The sequence below is a fragment of the Ovis aries genome, chromosome 17, assembly GCF_016772045.2.
Source record: "Ovis aries strain OAR_USU_Benz2616 breed Rambouillet chromosome 17, ARS-UI_Ramb_v3.0, whole genome shotgun sequence".
Taxonomy (NCBI): Eukaryota; Metazoa; Chordata; class Mammalia; order Artiodactyla; family Bovidae; genus Ovis; species Ovis aries.
Window position 1 is genome coordinate 51,280,934 of NC_056070.1, and position 17,850 is coordinate 51,298,783.

Genomic DNA, 17,850 nt, shown 5'->3' on the forward strand with positions numbered 1-17,850 from the left:
CAGCCACATACCTCCCCCACCCTGGTCTCTGTACTCAGCCTCTCTACTTGCTGTTCCCCCACCAGGAATGCTGTTCCCTGTGATCAGCATGGTGACTGTCATCAGGTCTCAGGTCACGTGTCACCCTCAGGAAGTCCTCCTGGCTGCCCAGTCAAGCACCGCCCCCCACTCCAAGCCACTATCCCAGCCCTTCTCTCAGGACTGTAGTTGTTGATCAATGAAGTTTTTCAGTTGATTCCATTCCTTGGTGTGTTGTTGGCCTTCCCACATCAGAAGGTCACTTCCAAGAAAGCAGGGGCTGCTTCTGTCTCATCCACAGCTGAGCCCCCAGTGCCTGGAACGGTGTCAGGACATGACAGGGGCTTTCTGCCAAGGAATCCATTGGCTGTCAGTGTGGATGGCTTGTGTGTTTCTTAGCAGGGAGACCAGATCTGGCCTGACCTGGAGAAGAAGGAGGATGGGTCCTGGACACAGGGTCCTTGTCCCTTCAGGGGGTTCTACCCTGTCTGGAACTGACCAGACCAGAGGGCCAGCCCAGGGGAGGGGTGGATACCACTCACTGCTATTTCCTGTCCAGGAATAGAGGCTCTTAGCAGGGACCACGGTAGGGATGGGATCATCGGGGTGACATTGCCCCCAGGATTATTTGTCAGTGTCTGAAGACATTTCATTTGTCCCAACCCGGGGGAGGTGCAGCAGGTATAGTGGGTCGAGGCCAGAGATGCTGTGAACATCCTATAGTGCACAAGCGTTCGTGCTAAGTCACTTCAGTCATGTCCGACTCTTTGTGACCCCATGGACCTGGGATTCTCCAGGCAAAAATACTGGAGTGGGTTGTCGATAAGAACCAAATGTCTCAAGTGTGAGGACGTGGCGTCAGGCCTTAGAAACTCACATCTTGGTTCCGCCCTGGGCAGGGGAGGCAGGAGCACCTCGGTTCCCTTTTCGTGCCGTGTCTGTATTTCTGTGGCCCAGAGTATGTCCTCTCCCCCATCCCCCGCTCCCCTGGTTCTATAGGGACTCTGAACCTCCCACAGTTGCTTGTCCTAGCTGTCGCCAGCACCGGGAAGCCTGGCAGTTCCCTGGGTGCCATGCCCCCTGCCTGATGGATTCCACAGTCTGGCTGCCACACTCTCTCTCACCTTTCTGGTGGGAAATCCCTCTTGAGAGTGTCCTTTCCAGTACCCTTGTTTACAGATGGGGAAGTGGCGGCCCAGAGAGGGTAAGGAGTTGACCCAGGGTCACACAGCACAACACAGCCTGGATATGGGAGGCCTGATGCTTGAGCAGGAAAGGCCCTGAGGGAGGAACTGTTAGCTCTGGGGCTACTATGGTCCCCTCTCTCCACCCAACTGGTTCTTCCTTCTGGCCAGATTCCAAACTATATCACTACAGTCATTATGGTTATTTTATAACATTGCAAGTTTTAAAGTAGTTCACGTCTGTGTGTTTTTATATATATTGTCAGATTGCTTTTCTGTATTATTCAGGACACATTTATTCTTCTTATTTAAAAAATAAATAGGGAGGGGGGTTCAGGATGGGGAACACGTGTATACCTGTGGCGGATTCATGTTGATGTATGGCCACACCAATACAATATTGTAAAGTAATTAACCTCCAATTAAAATAAATAAATTTATATAAAAAACCCCAAAAAACAAAAAAATAAATAGTTGGTCCATCCCTACAATGGAATACTATTCAGCCATAAAAAAGGAATGGGTGCTGATCCATGTTGTAGTGTGGATGAACCTTGAAAACGTGAGGCTGAGTGAAAAGAGCCAGACGCAAAGGGCTGCACGTGGTGTGGTCCCATTGCTATGAAATGTCCAGAATAGTTAATCCGTAGAGACCAAGAGCAGATGAGTTGTTGCCAGGGGCTGGGGGGAGGGAGGGGGCGTGGAGGCAAACTGCTCAGTGAGTAGGGGTTTTCTTTTCTCTTTTGGGTGTTGGAAATGCTTGGAACTAGAGTTGGTGACTTCACAGCACTGTGAATGTAATCAAGGCCACTGAATTTTTCACTTTATAATGGTTACTTTTATGTTATATGAATCTCACCTCAATAAAAAAACCCATTTGGGAACTGAAAAAGATACGTCTTTATTGGGCTCTTACTGTATGCTCAGCAGTCTGTATGCATACTTTCACTGAGTCTCTGAGTCCTGTGAGATGAGAATTTCCATTTCACTGGTGAGGAACTGGCTCAGAGATGTTGAGCAACACACCCACGGTCACCCAACTGGAAAGCAGGGGAACCTGGATTTGAAGCTAGGTCTCAGGCCAGATCCTCAGGTCACCACAGCTGCAATCTGTGGTCTTTCTTGCCTGCCTGCCCTCCAGCCAGGAACATCCCTGCGGGCACTTCCCTGATGGGGCCCCGGGTCGGGGGCAGGGCTGGATGTGATATAAAGGCCCTGGGGCAGTTCACTGCTTGCCCCGTGGCTGTGCTGTGCCCTACTCCCTACCCCCACTCCACCACAGAAGCAGGAACTTTCCAACACAGAGCCCGGCTGTGAATCAGCGCGACTCACTCTGGGGAGTTCGTGGGGCCTCCAGGGCTGTTTTCAGTTTCCGTCGAGTTTCTCACTCTGACTCAGTGTTGGCCCCCGCCGCCCTGCCCCAGCAACCTGGGCTTCTGAGCACCTGCGGGACATCACAGAGATCCGGTTTTGAGGCTGCCCTTTGCTGGGTGCTCGGGCCTCAGTTTTCCCATCTGTGTAGTGGGGGCAGTGAGGGAGGTGTTTGGGGTGTTTACTGGCATCAAACAGTGGATCCCAGGGGCTGCACGTACCCAGGGTGTGCGTGGAGGGTTTTGGTGTGGACCTGAAGGGCTGAAAGCTGGGAGCTCCTTGGGGGCACTCAACGCGGGGGAGGCCCATACCCCATACCCGCTCCACATCTGTCCTCGGAGGGTCTGGGTGGAGGGCTGTGTGTGTCCAGGGCATTCTGTTCTCTATAACAGGCCACGGCAGCCTACATCTCCACTGGGTCCTGCTGCAGAGGCTGGGTTGGGGGGGGTCTGTGTTCCAGGTATTGTCATCATGACCAGGCTGGGGGCCTGAGCCTGGGTGTCCTAGGTCCTGGGGTGGCTGAGCCTGGGTCCCTGGGGTGGGCTGGTGAACCCTGATGGTGAGTTTGCCCTGAGCCCCTGCTGTGTGCTGGCTGTGTATTTCCACTCAAAGTAACCCTTGGCATCACCACCGCCCCCCCCTCATTTTACAGATGGGGAAACCAAGGCTCAGAGAAGCCAAGTGATGGCCTCAGGCTTAACAACATGGTAGAGCTGGCATTTGTGCCTGAGCCAGCCTGGCTTTAGTTCCCCTGCTTATCTCCTTCCTCCTGTAAAAGCACAGGAAACAGTCTCAGAGGTTTAAGCGACAGGCCTGGTCACCTAGCTCGAATTTGGTGCGGCTGGGATTGGGTCTGGGTCTCTGGCCAGATCCTGGGCTGCCAGGACTCTGTGTGTGGACTCGCTTGCCAGCCATCTCCATCCCCTTCTGTGCAGGATGGGCTGGTCTCCCTGGTGTGCAGGTCGTGGACACTGGGGTGGGTCAGAGGCTGGTGTTGGGGAGGGGAGGGGTTACCCGTGGAGACACGAGCTTTTGCCAGTGTGCCATGTGCCATGTGCTGTGTGTAGAGGGGATGGGGGTGGGGGAGGGGGAATGGAGGGGGAATGGAGAGCTCCAGAGGTCCTGATCTTTCTCCCTGTACCTGGTCAGTGGGGACCACTCCTCCCTGCCCCCCAGGGTCACTGGACTCTTAGGAATATTCCCTGGGCCCCCTGGGTGACAAATCTCTTTCACCATCTCTTGACCCAGACAATTAATTGCTTCTGGTGATCCATCCATGGTTCCATGATCCCCCTGCTCTCCCAACCTGCTACCCTCAAGCCCCCAGACCCCCCACCTCCCCACCTGCCCTGCAGCCACTAATGGCCCAGACCCTGCTCCAGGGCAGGGAAGCCCGGGGTTTGGGGGCCAGGCCTGGGAACGCTGAAGTGGTTTTCCCTTCTGGCTGACCATCAGGCAGCCTCTTCCCCAGGGAACCCTGCAGCTTGCACTTTAGGGCACTTGCCCTGTGTTCCTACAGGGTAGAAACTGAATTATCTTTACAGAGAGTCCAGGATGGGGCCTCTTAGGGACTTCCAAGTTTCCACCCCACGCAGTCCCCAGTGCCCCATTCCCAGAAAGCCCTCTCTCTTATCTCCCATCCCTCAGGGGACTCCCATGCAGAGGTGATGTGTGGTTAAAGTGGACACCCAGATGCAAATCTTAGCTGTGGGAACCCTGGGTACACTTTCTTGCCTCTCTGCCTCATTGCTTCCATCTGTAAAGTGGGGGAGAGTCATGGTAACTCGTGCGTACGATCTTGTAAGAATTAAACCAGTTAGTAAGCTAGAGGGCTTAGCATGGTGCCCACTCAGAGAAAGCCACGGTGGGTTCCAGGTGTCTGCCACTGGTGGTGCTGGTGATGAACAGACAGAGGGCATCTCTTGGGTCTCCGCAGGCCTTGAAGCAAAGCCGCCCACCCCGCCCCACCCCGGCCCCCACCCCGGCCCCCCCCCCGGCCCCCACCCCGGCCTGGTCTGTGCTGCCTGCCTTGCCTTGACCTGGACTTGGCTGGGAGCCAGGCTGCCAACACTGGGTGTGGCCCGAGCCCCCTCCCATCCCCCCTTCCTTCCAGAAATGGGTCGATATCCTGGCTCCTTCCTGGCGTCTAATTGCTCCTGTTGGCTGCTGTCTCCACTGATGGCCCCACACCCTGTAGTGAGAAGATGGGCGAGGTTTCTGAAAAGTGTATTCCGAGGTCAAGTTGAGGGTGGAGGGGGTGGAGGACGGGGTGGCCAAGGGCAGTCCCCTGGGTGCCCATCTCTCTGCCCCTCACTGGCTGTGCCAGCTCGGGCGGATGGCTGAACTATTTTGGGTCTCAGGTTACCCATCTGTGAAATGGGGTCAGGATAGATGGCCCAGAACCTGGCATACTGTGAGCGCACTTACAGGAGGGGACTGTTATTACTGCTGTGGTGACCTGCTGTGCTTGTTTCACCTGCCATAAGTGCAGGCCTCTAGGGAGCCCAGGTGGGTGATTTGGAGGCTGGGGCACTCATGGGCAGGGCTCAGGGCTACTCCTCCTCCTTCTCCTGACTGTGTGCCTCCCTTGGATGGCCCTCGAGCCCCGTGGAGTGGGGCGGTGCCCCCCATGGTTAGGTGGTCTGTGTCCCCTTTGGGCGGGGCCATGCATCCTGTTCTGTTGGGCCACAGCCCCTCCTCCCCACTTTGTCCTCCCCCAGGTCCTGTCCACTCAACATCCCTGCTGGCCGTGGTCTTGACTTGGCTGCCCCACAGCCCCACCCCCTGCCCCTCGGCTGTCGCTGACTGCCGTGGTGTGGTAGGGAATCGGAGACCTAGGTGAACTCTTGGTGACTGCTTCTCTGCAGTTTCAAGGAGCGCCAGCCTCAGCTGTCACTTGAGAAGGAAAATAAAATACCCCAGTGGCTTCTAAATGGAAGGAGCTGCCTCCCTCTCGCTCTGGCTGTCTGGCCTGCTTACTACCGCAGTGACAGGGAAGGGCGACACCTGGCCCCAGGGGACAGGGGAGACTTCCCTGTTCATCTAGTGTGAAGTGATGTGCCCGGCAGGCCCAGGAAGTTCTGGGAGGGGTGTTAGGTACCCCCCTAACCCCCTGCCACCCTCTAATGCCTCAGGGCCCTGGCGTGCTCCCGCCCTGAGTGCCTGGGTCACACTGCACCTGAAGTCCCCACATTCAGCCTGCAGGGACAGCTTCCAGAAGTTATGCCTGCCCCTTGGGGGCAATGTCGGGATCTGCAGGGTCCTGTTTAGGGCCTCCGTAGGGCATGTTTTGTGACTGGCTCATCTTGGCCTAGCAAGTTCACACTGCCATGCGGAGGCTCATGTGGGGGCCACTTCCCTTTCCTCAAAGTAGCAGGCATTGCAGTGGTCCCTAGGCCCTGGGTGATTTTTGTGGAACATGACCTGTGCTACTGAAGGAGTTTGAGGTGGGAAGGCAGGGGCTGCCAGGGACGGGGGGAGCCTGGTAGGCTTCCATCTATGGGGTTGCACAGGGTCGGACACGACTGAAGTGACAGGAGCAGCAGCAGCAGCAGCAGCAGCAGCAGCAGCAGCAGCAGCAGCAGCAGCAGCAGCAGCAGCTGGTGAAGGAGCATCTTTTCTCCAAGGCTGACTCGGAGAGGGACCTAGTTCAGGCCCCGAGGGTCCTGGCTGGGGACCTTGTCCCAGCCCCTAAGCTCATTGGCCGAGTGATTGAACTTGACCTGTGCCCACTGAGGATGTTGAGATGAAATGACAGGGACTATGGATGGAGCATCTCCTCTCTGAGGGGCGGTACTGAGGGTCCTGGGCTGGAGGGGCAGAGCCTGGGCGGGGAACCTGCCCTGGGAGGAGGTGAAGACTGGGCGGGACTACAGTGGTTAGTTGTGGCTCCTGCTTCTGGTTGGGCACTGGCTTCTGGCCTCTGCACTGACTAGGGGAGAATCGTGGAGGACCCGCCCAGTGGGCGGACCACTGAGGTGAATGGCAGCCTGGCTGTGCAATCCCTTTTTGGAGCCTCAGTCTGTCCATCAGGGAGATGGGCAGCAGCAGCTCCGGAGGATCGGGTCAGGTTACTGCTGCCCTTAGACTGAGGGTCTGAGAACACAGAGGAGAGTACCAGTAACAGTAACAGCGCTCAGCCCCGTGTGTGCAATTAAGGCCACCTGGGCACCTGTTCTGACTTCTCTCACCAGCCATATGAGCCTGGGGCAAATGACTCAATCTCCCCAAGTCTCAGGTTGCTCATCTGTAAAATGGGGATAATAAATAACCCACCTGAGGGACTTCCCTGCTGGTCCAGTGGTTAAGAATCTGCCTTCCAGTGCAGGGGACGTGGGTTTGATCCGTGGTTGGGGAACTAGATCCCACCCACATGCCACAACTAAGACCCGGTGCAGCCAAATAAATTTAACGAAAGGGCTTGTTGAGGTCTACACTGTGCCGGGCCCCGTTCCAAGAGGCTGAGCTGTACTGAGTCACTTAATCATCGCAGTAACCCTCTGAGGGGACTGTTACCACCCCTCAGTTTACACACGGGGAGAGGGGGAGACCGAGGCACAGGGAATAAAGTGCCTTGGGTGTCCAGTGCGGTGGTGGCCGACCGGGACCGGAGCCTTAACTCCTCCTGTCGCTGCTTGCCTGTCGGCTGCAGGCATTGCAAGGGCTCCCTCAACTTCCGGAAAGTGTGGCCCCGGGGGGCCCTGCCGTGGGTGCAGCCCGCATGGCTGGAGGCCCGGAGGAGGCAGGGCTGGGAGAGAGGATTTGTTTTGAGCCCTGGCTTGGGCAATCGCTTTTAGCAACTTGCCCAAGGGACAGGTGGAGGCAAAGGCCAGGTGTTACCAGGGCCTCCGGGGGCCCGCAGAGTCAGGGCCTTGCCCCTGGGTGGCCTGGGGAGAACAGCCTGGAGGTACTGAGGCTTAGCTACCGAGCACTTAACTGGTATTGAGGCCGGAGCCCTGAGGTTCTTCTGACTTTAGGAGAGACGCCTGTGCAGGGAGACGCTGGGCATGGGGAAGAGGACACCGCTTCCATGGAGCCCTCAGGGATTGACCTGGAGGTGTTTCCCTGGCCCTGCCTCACACCGTTCTACTTGGTGATGTGACCGTTCAGAATGTGCTACTCCCCTCCTGTGGCCTCACCCTGGAAATAGTGATAATACCCTCGCCTCCTGGGACACCCTCGCTGTCTTCGCATTTTCGTCCTCACCTGCCATCACTCCTGTCATTTACTGCAGGCTTACCCTGATTTGGGCTTTACTTGTGGCTCAGCTGGTAGAGAATTCGCCTGCAATGCAGGAGACCCTGGTTCGTTCCCTGGATTGGGAAGATCCCCTGGAGAAGGGAAAGGCTACACACTAGTGTTTTGGCCTGAGAATTCCATGGACTGTATAGTCGATGGGGTCGCAAAGAGTTGGACATAACTGAGCGACTTTCACTTACCCTGGTTTATGTCTGTTACTTCAGTCACTGCTTTTTGATGTCATCTTGCTCTTTTCTTTTTTTTTTTTTCCTTTTAAAGTTTTGGTTGTGCCTTGGGAATTCCCAGGCGGTGCTAGTGGTAAGAACCCCCCTGCCAATGCAGAAGACATAAGAGAAGCAGGTTTGATCCCTGGGTGGGGAAGATTCCCTGGGGGAGGGCATGACAACCCACTCCAGTATTCTTGCCTGGAGAATCCTATGGACAGAGGAGCCTGGCCGGCTACAGCCCATAGGGTTGCACAGAGTCTGACACGGCTGAGGCAACCTAGCATGTGTGCATGAACCCGTGAATACCTGTGTGTGTGTGTGTGTGTGTGTGTGTGTGTGTGTGTGTGTGTGTGTGTGTGTGTGACTGAAGTTGGGCACGAACAGCTGAGTGTGCGAGCACAGGTGTGGCTCAGACCTTGAATGAGGGGGTCTGCTCCCTGACTGGACTCCCTTGCACAGGGGTCAGAGCTGCCCGCCTCCTAGGAGGCCCAGGGCAGGGGGACCTTTCCAGGCCCAGGGAGGTCCCAGTGGGTGTGGTGTGGCTCTGGTGGGAAGGTCCTGCAGCTTGGGGTCAACCTGGGGGCCGGAGCGGCCATTTCCCCCGTCCTACTCCTCCTGTTCACACCCAAGGGAGGTCTTACTGCACTGCACACCCCTCTGTCCATCCCCCACCCAGTGACCTGGCTCCCGTGGCCTAAAGAGCTCAGATCTGGACTGGAATCCTGGCTCCTTCCCTTCCTAGTGGGATGACCTTGGGTGAGTTACCCCCACCCTCAGCATCAGCTTCCTGGGCTGAAAACAGAGGCCACCCCCATCTCCCAGGATGGTTGTGGGAATTATATGGGGTAATGGGGAAGCAGCTGGAACCCAGAAGGGCTACAGAAAGTGTATGTGGCTCTCCTGCCCTCTCCAACCCAGAGCCGTCTCCAGGCCGGGCGGCTGCGGGAGCCCAGCACGGCCACCAGGGCTCCTCTTCCATCCCTCGTCCGTGTGGACGCCACTTGCAAAATGTTCTCCGTCCTGTCCATTTGTCCCACTTCCATCTCCACCCATCCTCCGCTCCAGAGCCCGAAAAATGCACTCTCCAAATTCCAGTGGGACCGGTCCCTTTCTGCAAGCAGAACCCTCCGAAGGGTCTCCCTGCCCCGGGGAATAAAGCCCCCAATCCGCAGGGCCCAGTGTGATCAGCTCTGTCTCTTCAGCATTCACACACACTCTGTTCCGATTTCTGCGCTGGGACCAGCTGTTCTCTGCCTGTGCCCCTCATCTTCTCATGTTGCCAACCCACCCCAATTTGAGCCAAGCACACCTTCCTTCTTGGGGCTCGGCATGGCTTCTCCTGGAAAGTCCCCAGATTCTTCAGGCTGGGAACTGCTCTCTGGACCTGCATGCTGCCAGCATTGCTGGAAGAACTCTATCTGTCCTCCTAAGGCTTGTGACCCTGGGGCTGGCCCAGGCCAGTCTTGACCCCACACCATCAGAGGATTACATTTGGGGACTAGCTGGGGCTGGGAGAAGGTGGGAAGCAGGTGGGACCTGATCTCCAAGCTGCCCTTCCAAGGTGGTGCCTGGGGAGAGCGCTCACCTACCTGACCCTGCCTGAGCCCTTCATAGGTCCTGCTGCAGGGGACTGGCCATGGAGGCTCCCGGGAGCCCCAGGCTGGGACGGCTGTGGAGACACACCTGGTCTCCCTACTTCAGCCTTCCTGCTGGGCCTTGTCTCTGCAGCTGCCCAGGACAAGTACCTAGCCTGGAGGCATCGTAGTGAAAAAAAAAAAAAACTTAAAAGAATAGGAGAGAAGGGGCAGGATCCTCCCCCTTGAGCCACTGGCGGCTGCGGCCCCTTTTAGGACTTCTGGGTCTTGGAGCTTAGCTGCCAGCCCCTGCATCGGGGTAACGTAATGTCCAGCAGGAACTGAGCCTACGTTGGCTCTTCAAGCACTTCATCTCCACGGTGTCCCTGTAAGGTCAGTGCTTTTATCTTTCGTCTTACCCACTTTATTTTTTAATTAAAAAAGAATTTGTTTTGGCTGCACTGCATGGTTAGCAGGATCTCAGTTCCTCGATCAGCGATCAGACCTGGGCCCCGGCAGTGAAAGTTCAGAGTTCTGACCACTGGACCGCCAGGGAATTAAATTCCCTCGTCCCCATTTTAGAGAGGAAGAAATTGAGGCTCAGAGAGTTGAAGCTACTTGTCCCAGGGTGCACACAGCTAGGAGGGGCAGAGCCCAGATTTGAACCCAGAGCTTGGTTCTGGAGCCTGAGCCCCACATGCAGTGGTCTCATGAGCGCTGGTAGCCTCAGCTCCACTCGCCTCTGATGCAGAGGAGGTTCCCTGAAGGCGCAGCCAAGGCAGAGATATTTGTGAATGGACGGGTTTTGGAGATGGCCTTGGGGATTGGGCCTGTCTTCTGGATGGGAAAACTGAGGTCAGAGAAAACGGAGGGCTTGCCCAAGGTCACAGCCGTTAGCAGAAGAACTGGGACCAGAGCCAGGTTTTTGATCTCGTCCAGTGGTCTGCCCGTTATTGTTTGTTTGAAGTGTGTTGCCTACTCAGTCGTTCTGACTCTTTGCGACCCCATGGACTGTAGCCCGTCAGACTCCTCTGTCCATGGAATTCTCCAAGCTAGAATAATGAATCGGTTGCCATTCCCTTCTCCAGGGGATCTTCCTGACCCAGGGATCGAACATGGGTCTCCTGCCTTGGTGGCAAGATTCTTTACCATCTGAGACGCCAGGGAAGCCCACTGTTTGTTTACTTGTTCTTTTTGTGTGTGTGCAGAGGCTAACACAGTAAAGAAAGCATAAACACGTTGGGTGCAGATTAATGAATAATTGTTAAGGAGATAGGTGATCAGTGTTCTAATTTTTGTGGGAAACATTTTTTTTTGTTCTAGGGTGACTGCCTCTGCAGATCTCTTGTGAAAGTGGAGTCTTGCCTTTCCCAGAATCCTATAAATGGAATCCTAATGCGAGCTTAGTATCTGACATTCTTCCACGTGGTTGTGTGTTTGTAGTTTGTTCGAATTTATTGTAGAGTAGTAGTCCATGGTATAGATGTACTGCTGTTTGTTTATCCCTTTGTCTATGGATGGATATATTGTTTATAGTTTGTTTTTTTTTGTGATGGTGAATAAAGCTCTTATGAACATTCACGTATTGGTACAACTCTGTGTGTTGAGCATATGCTTTCATTTTTCTTGGGTAAATACCCAGGAGTGAAATTGCTGGGTCATACGGTCACCCAAATGTATGTTTAACTTCGTAAGAAACTGCCAAACTGTTTTCCTAAGTAGTTGCACCATTTTGCATTCCACTAGCAATGTCTGAGAATTCCAGTTGATTTGCATTCTTGTCAACACATGGTATTGTCTGTCTTATTTTGGCCATCCAGATGGATGTGTAGGGTATCTCTTGTTCTTATTTTTTAAAATATTTTTAAATATTTTAAGACCTGGCTGTGCCAGGTCTTAGTTGCAGCAAACGGGATCTTTTAGTTTTGGCATGTGGGGCCTAGTTCCCCAACCAGGGGTTGAACCCTGGGCCCCCTGCATTGGGCGTGGGGAGTCTTAGCCATTGGACCACCAGGGAAGTCCCTGGTCTCTTGTTTTTAGTTTGCACTTTCCTTCTGACTAATGATATTGAGCATCTTTTCGTGTGCTCATTGGCCATTTTTATATCCACTTTTGCAGAGTGCTATCAAGTCTTTTTGCCCATTTTTCTATTGGGTCGACTGGTTCTTATTTATTTGTGCGTGTGCTTTTAATATCCTGGACTCTTGTTTTTATTGTGCTGGCTTTGACTTTGAAGGGTGACTCAGGAATTCTTGAATGAGAGTAGTAGGCCCAGGTGTCACTTACTGGCTTTTTATGGGGTCCCTTGGGAGGTTAATGGGGGATGTTCATGGCAACACTGTAATCTACCACTGTTGGTCCAACACTGTTGGACCCCCAACACAGGCCCAGGGTCCCTGGGGGGGACTGCTGCAGTGTGGGCTGCCTTTGTAACCACATAGTTTGGATTAGAATCCCAGCTCCATGGCTTCCTAGTTGTGGATCCTGGGACTTGAGACTATGATTCTCTGAACCTCAGTTTCCCTCTCTGTCAAATGAGCTAGCAGTACCGCCTCATAGGGTTGTCATGGAGAAATACTTGGCCCCAGGCCCAGGCTAGGGCCTTGCCATCTACCTGCACTTTGATGTGGTCATGCCCTGGGCCATGTGTGGAGGCTGGGATCCTTGCTAACAAGACCCACATGTTCCCCTGCAGGTCCCCGGGAGTCTCTGAGGAATTGGAGTTGCTGGAGGCTTTTTCTGGTAGGTTCCTGTTTGTCCCCACTTGCTGTCTCCAGCGTATTGCTGGGACCTCCTCGGGGTGGTGGGTCGAAAGTTGCTGGGTTGCCATATTCTACTGGTGGGTGGATGTGGTGGGGTTGAGGGGGTGGCGCTCCGTGTGGCTTCATGGGGTGTGGAATGGGCAGCACCATTGCCCACTGTGAAGGCTGTGGGGTCCTCCAGGATGGAATATTTTCTAACCGGATGCACTGCTGTTCAGACAGGGCCTGGGAGAAGGAGCTGCCCCGATAGTGCAGCTGTGGGACTATGCATTTTCTTCATCTCTGGGGTTCACGGGCACATGGCTTCTGTGCCCTGATGGTGGGCTGCAGTCTCGGAGGGGGCGGGGCCTGTGTGCAGACTCAGAGAGGGCGGGGCCAATGTGCAGGCTCAGAGGGGGCGGGGCCTGTGTACAGACTCAGAGAGGGCAGGGCCAGTGTGCGGGCCCTTGAATTGGGACGTTGGATGTTGGAGGAGGGTGCGGGGCTGGACACCGGTGTGCCACTGTGGTCACTGTGCCCAGTGGGAGACCTGGGTCCCAGTCGCGGCCCCTTTCATGCTGAGCGCCCAGGGCAGGTCACTCACCTCCATCTCCCCTTCCGTAAACCCCGCAGGGTCGCTGCAGTGATTCAGTGGGGTGCTGTGGGACAGCGTCTGGCCCAGAGGAGGTGCTCAAAAGTCCATCACCATTTAGGGCTTTTCGTGTGACCCCATTTTGTCACCCTCATGGTGATGCTGCAAAACGGACTGTTATCCTCATTTTAACAAATGAGGAAAGGGAAGCATGCATAGATCACCTGTTCCATGGCTCAGCTGAAAGCAGAGAGCTGGCTGAGACTAATTCTTTGACCCTCCCAGGGAACCCGGTGGATTCTTCCTCAATGCACCCATTTCACAGCCATTTCACTGGGCAGACTGAGGCCCATGTTGGGCATGTCTGTGCCCATTGCCCTCTCTGTCTCCACCACCCACCTGGTACCTCTGAAGGCAGGAGTCTCCGCAGAGAGCTTCTCCCCCAGAGTGACTGGAGGGAGGCCATAGGGAGCACTGGCAAAGTTTGGGGTGTCAGGGGAAAGAGAAGGCAGACCAGAGGTGGGTCAGTGGGCTGGGCACAGGATTGTTTTTTCTTTGGCTGTGCAGTGCAATTTGTTGGATCTTAGTTCCCTGACCAGGGATTGAACCCAGGCCCCCGGCAGTGAAAAGCACCAAAGTCCTAACCACTGGACCACCAGGGAAATCCAAGCATAGGCTTGAAGGAGAGGATTCAGGTCCTGGCCTGGCTAGCCAGAGAGGGAGGCATCTTTTATTTTATGTTTTTTTTTTTTTTCAACCAGGGGAGGCAAGTGGTCCTGAGCAGGGACCCCAGAGCCTGACTGCCTGAGTGCATATTGCCCTCTGTCACTTACCGTCTCTGTGACTTTGGGCAAGTCCCCTTGCCACCTCATACTTCAGTTTCTGCATCTGTAGAATGGGGATGGAATCAAATGCCCCCATAGAAATGGTGATGAGCAGATCGTTGCTAAGATCTTGGTGCTTTGTATTTTTGTTGAAGCAGTCAGGTGCCCTAGCAGAGGAGGGGGCTGAATCTGCAGGTCTCCTGTGTGTTGCCCTTGGCTCCCAGGACAGGGGGCTGCCAACTGTCCCTAGCCTGGGAGAGGCAGTCATGTCCCCCAGAGACCCCTATGGGTGTGATGAGGAAATGCCACTCCCTCTCCTTCCCCAACCCCCCACTCTTCCCGAGAGTCAGGAATTTGGGGGAAGAAGCAGAGACACATCCTGGAGGGTACATGGGGTGCCCACCCAGTCCGTGCCAGTGAGGATGGGCTGGTCAGTGGGTGTGGGTGCTGGGGAGTAGGCACTGGGCCTTTGCAGATGTCAGCTTGGCCCCTTCCCAGCTCTGTGCCACTGGTTTGGATTGGTGTTCAGCCACTGGGGCTTGGGACATAGGGCATGGGCTATCCCAGGCACCAGTTCTCAGCAGGCAGGAAGCACTCACTTAGCACCCCCAGCATTTTTCTTTTTTTTAATATATATTTTCTTGGCCAAATGCTCAGGATGTGGGATCTTAGTTCCTTGACTGCAGACTGAACTCGCACCCCTGCGTTGGAAGTGCGGAGTCTTAACTGCTGGCCCACCAGGAAAGTCCCTCCAGCATCTTTCTTTACCTCTTAGTGATGAAGCTGTTCTTCCAGGACTGGAGAGGGTTGTCAGCCAGGCCTGGCTCCAGGGAGGGTTGGAGGAGGGTCTGAAGAGCCTCCACTCTGGCCCTCGGTGTTCATGGCGGGGTCAAGATCTGTTACCTTCTCCTCGGGCTGCTGAGTACCAGTCACTGCTGTTCCCCCATCAGGGCCACGCTGGTGCAGTTGGGACTGGGGCAGTGTTCTGGGAGGGACAGTGGGGGTGTGGTCACTTATGTAGCCCCATTCTGCAGAGGAGCAGACTGAGGCCGAGAGAAGGGAAAAGGTCTCTTTCAGGCTAAAACACTGAGAGGCAGATTGAGGGTGAGTTTTGGTTGTCTCGTCTGTGATATCCAGCCCTGGACTGGCATCCTGAGTCTCTGGGGTGGTTTTGCAGTGGGTGGACCTCCTGCAGTGCATGCATGCTAAGTCATGTCCAACTCTTTGCAACCCCCTGGACTGTAGCCTGCCAGGCTCCTCGGTCCATGGGATTTTCCAGACAAGAATACTGGAGTGGGTTGCCATGCCCTCCTCCAGGGGATCCTCTTGAGCCAGGGATCTCCTGCATTGGCAGGGCAGATTCTTTAGCACTAGTGCTACCTGGGAAGCCTCCTGCAGACCCGGGTGCAAGTCCCAGGAAGCTGAGACACTTTTGTGCCTTGGTTTCCTCATCTGACAAATGGGTATCCTCCAAGGGTTGCTGAGGGCACTGCTGGGCACTTCCTGGCTGCTACTGGGAGATTTTATTCTTCTTCTGAATACATTCATTCATCGAACGATTCTTTCTAAAGCACCTACTGTGTGCCAGGCTCTGTTCTGGGGCTGGAGTTAGAGCTGGGAGTAAGACAGACAAGCATCTTGTCCTCCTTAGGCGAGACAGACAGTTCACAAGTCAGATACATTGTGTGTCCTTCAGTGGTGAAGGACTAGGGTGAAGAACCAACAGGAAGGGTGTCTGGGGAGTGCGCAAGTGGTCTGGGGGTTGCAGTTTCAAATGAGGAGGGTCAGAGTGGCCTCCCTGAGAAGGTGGCATTTGAAGACCTGCAGTCTTTAGAGGAAGGGTACAGGTCTCTAGAGGAAAGGTGACCCAGGCAGAGGGAACCGCCTGTGCAAAGGCCCTGAGGCTATATGGAATGGACCTCCTGGTTTGCAGGAGTCTGTAATGAGTCACCTGGTTGGGGTTTTCTTGAGTCAGGCCTCACTCCTTTGTTCCTGAGCCTTTGGGGCTCTCCAGTAGACAGGAGGGAAGGACAGCCTTGGAGGTTGTCTGCTTCCTGAGCCAGGCCTTTGGTCCCACAGCAGGAGTAGGTTTCATCTTGGAAACGGGGAGCATGGGCGACTCTGGTGGTGGTTCCCACAGAGGTGATCAGCCCAGCCAGGCTTTCTACCTGGCCTTCTTGATGCCTTTGAAGTTGGAAGGCAGGTGGCCTTGCCTGGGGTGTTTTTCCCTCCTCTCCTCCTCTGCCTCTCGGTCCTCCATCAATCCCCATCCAAGGCCTAATGGAGAGCCTTCCTCCTGTGGCTGAGTTATCTGCTTGTCACGCCAGTGGCCCACCCGAGAACGATAAAAGGGCTTTTTGTGTGCAAGCACTTAGCTTCCTCCTCTGGGGCGATCCATCACGTGTAAGGGAGGCGGGAGGCAGACAGCAGGGAGGGAGAGAGGAGGTCCCTCCCCCTGCCGAGGAAGCCAGTTCTCCCAGGAGCCCCCCTGGCAGGACCCAAGTGGCTCCTCAGCCCAGAGATGAGTCCTGTCTGGGGACAGGTGGGGCAGCTGGGAGGGAGGGCCCCAGGGGGCATGGAGGCTGGGTGGATGCTCTGGGCTCCCCTCCCATGCCCAGGAGCTCCCAGTTGGCAGCTCAGGGGCCTTCTGAGACCCTCTTCACCCCACCACTGGGGGCTGGGATAGGGGTTCTGGTGGGCTGGGGTGGGGGTTCTGGTGGGCTGGAGTCAGGTTCAGGGAAACAGGTATTTCTGAGGAAAAAACCACAATCAGAGGCAGAAGGGAAGCTGTGTGTGGGTCAAGGGGGATGGAAGTCCTGAATGATCATGAAACAGCAGCTGCACTCTGCTTCAACACTTTGTTGTCCTTATGCCCATTCAACAGATGAGGAAACTGAGGCACTAGAGGTGATGTGTTAGAGGAGGTGGCATTTGGACCCCTAAGCTAGGTACAGGTTTTGACCCTGGGGTAGGGAACTGCTTGAGGGTGGGGGTATAGGTGGGAAAGTGGGGTTTGGCTGGGCCTTGAGTCTCTCCCAGTGTGGTGCCTGGTAGTGTATACATGAAGGGTGAGGAGTCAAGTGTGGCTGGATGCTGAAGATGGGTGGGAGGGGAGCTTTCTGAGTCTCCTGGGGAAGATCAGGACCAACCAACTCCCAGGCAGACAAGTGGCCAATTGTATGTGGTGGGGGTTGGGGGAGATTCAAGGCACTGGGACAGGCAGAATCACAACTGTCTGGACTCTGTTTGCCCCACCTGGGCAGTGGGTTGATGGGCATGTCCCTAGCTGGGGGGGCCCTGGTCCCTCCGTTGGGTGGAGGAGGAAAATGCATAGGTGGTTCTCTCTCCTTCCAGTTCAGGGTGCTCAGCCCTAGCCAGCTGTCCTTCCCCCGCCTTCCTTCCCCTTCCCCTCCTCTGTCCATCCCGCATTGCTCCCTGCTCCTCCTCCCTTTTCCTTCCCCTCCCCTTCCCACAGCCCCCCTCCTTCTCTCCACAGGCTACCCTCAAATGACAGCAATTAATGGTGCCTCTGATGGCGGCTGGGAGGACGAGGCTGACAGTTGAGCGTGTCTGCCTGCGGCTGGCCCTCTAATCGGGCCCGGGGGACGCCCCTCCCGCCCGGGCTCCCAGGCGCTGCCTGCCCGCTCCATCACTCACAGGGCAGCCGGAGCCCGCCCTCAGACAGGCACACGGGAGGCCGGCACAGCATCTGCACCTCAGTTCCCGAAGCCCCCTCCCCTTCGTCCTTTTCCCATCATCCTTTTTCCTACATAAATGAGTAGGCTCTGGGGTCACCCTGTCCTGCCCCAGTTAGTATATTCATGATGGCCTGACTGCCAAGGCATCCTTCTCTACCGGGAGGTCCTCTCCACCAGCTAGCTCCTGTCCCCAGATGACCTCTCAGGGTGTACCACACCGCTCTCAGGGCGAGCTCCTCCCCACCTGGCCTTCATCCTTTTGTGTCCGCTCTCCTGGGAGGATTGAGTTGGGTGGAGTCAAGGAGACTTGTCCTGTCCTGGATAGCAGACATCCATTAAATGCTGGAAGCTTGGCAGTCTGAAGCCTTCAGTGGTGGGGGCAG

General features: G+C 55.5%; 1 protein-coding gene across 27 annotated transcripts in view; it reads left to right on the forward strand.

Annotated features, from left to right (window-relative positions):
• The window catches only part of NCOR2 (nuclear receptor corepressor 2), a 235,426-nt gene that overhangs the window by 22,068 nt on the left and 195,508 nt on the right, over positions 1-17,850 (forward strand). For 2 of the 27 annotated variants that reach the window (XM_060401094.1, XM_042234521.2), the window contains exons 1-2: positions 6,389-10,005; positions 12,308-12,354. The exons of 23 other annotated variants lie outside the window; for them this stretch is intronic. The gene's annotated coding sequence lies outside the window, so the exon portion shown is untranslated. Of the gene's footprint in view, positions 1-6,388; positions 10,006-12,307; positions 12,355-17,850 lie in introns of those variants that run through there. 2 more of the 27 variants (XM_060401093.1, XM_042234520.1) reach the window with 1 other exon arrangement.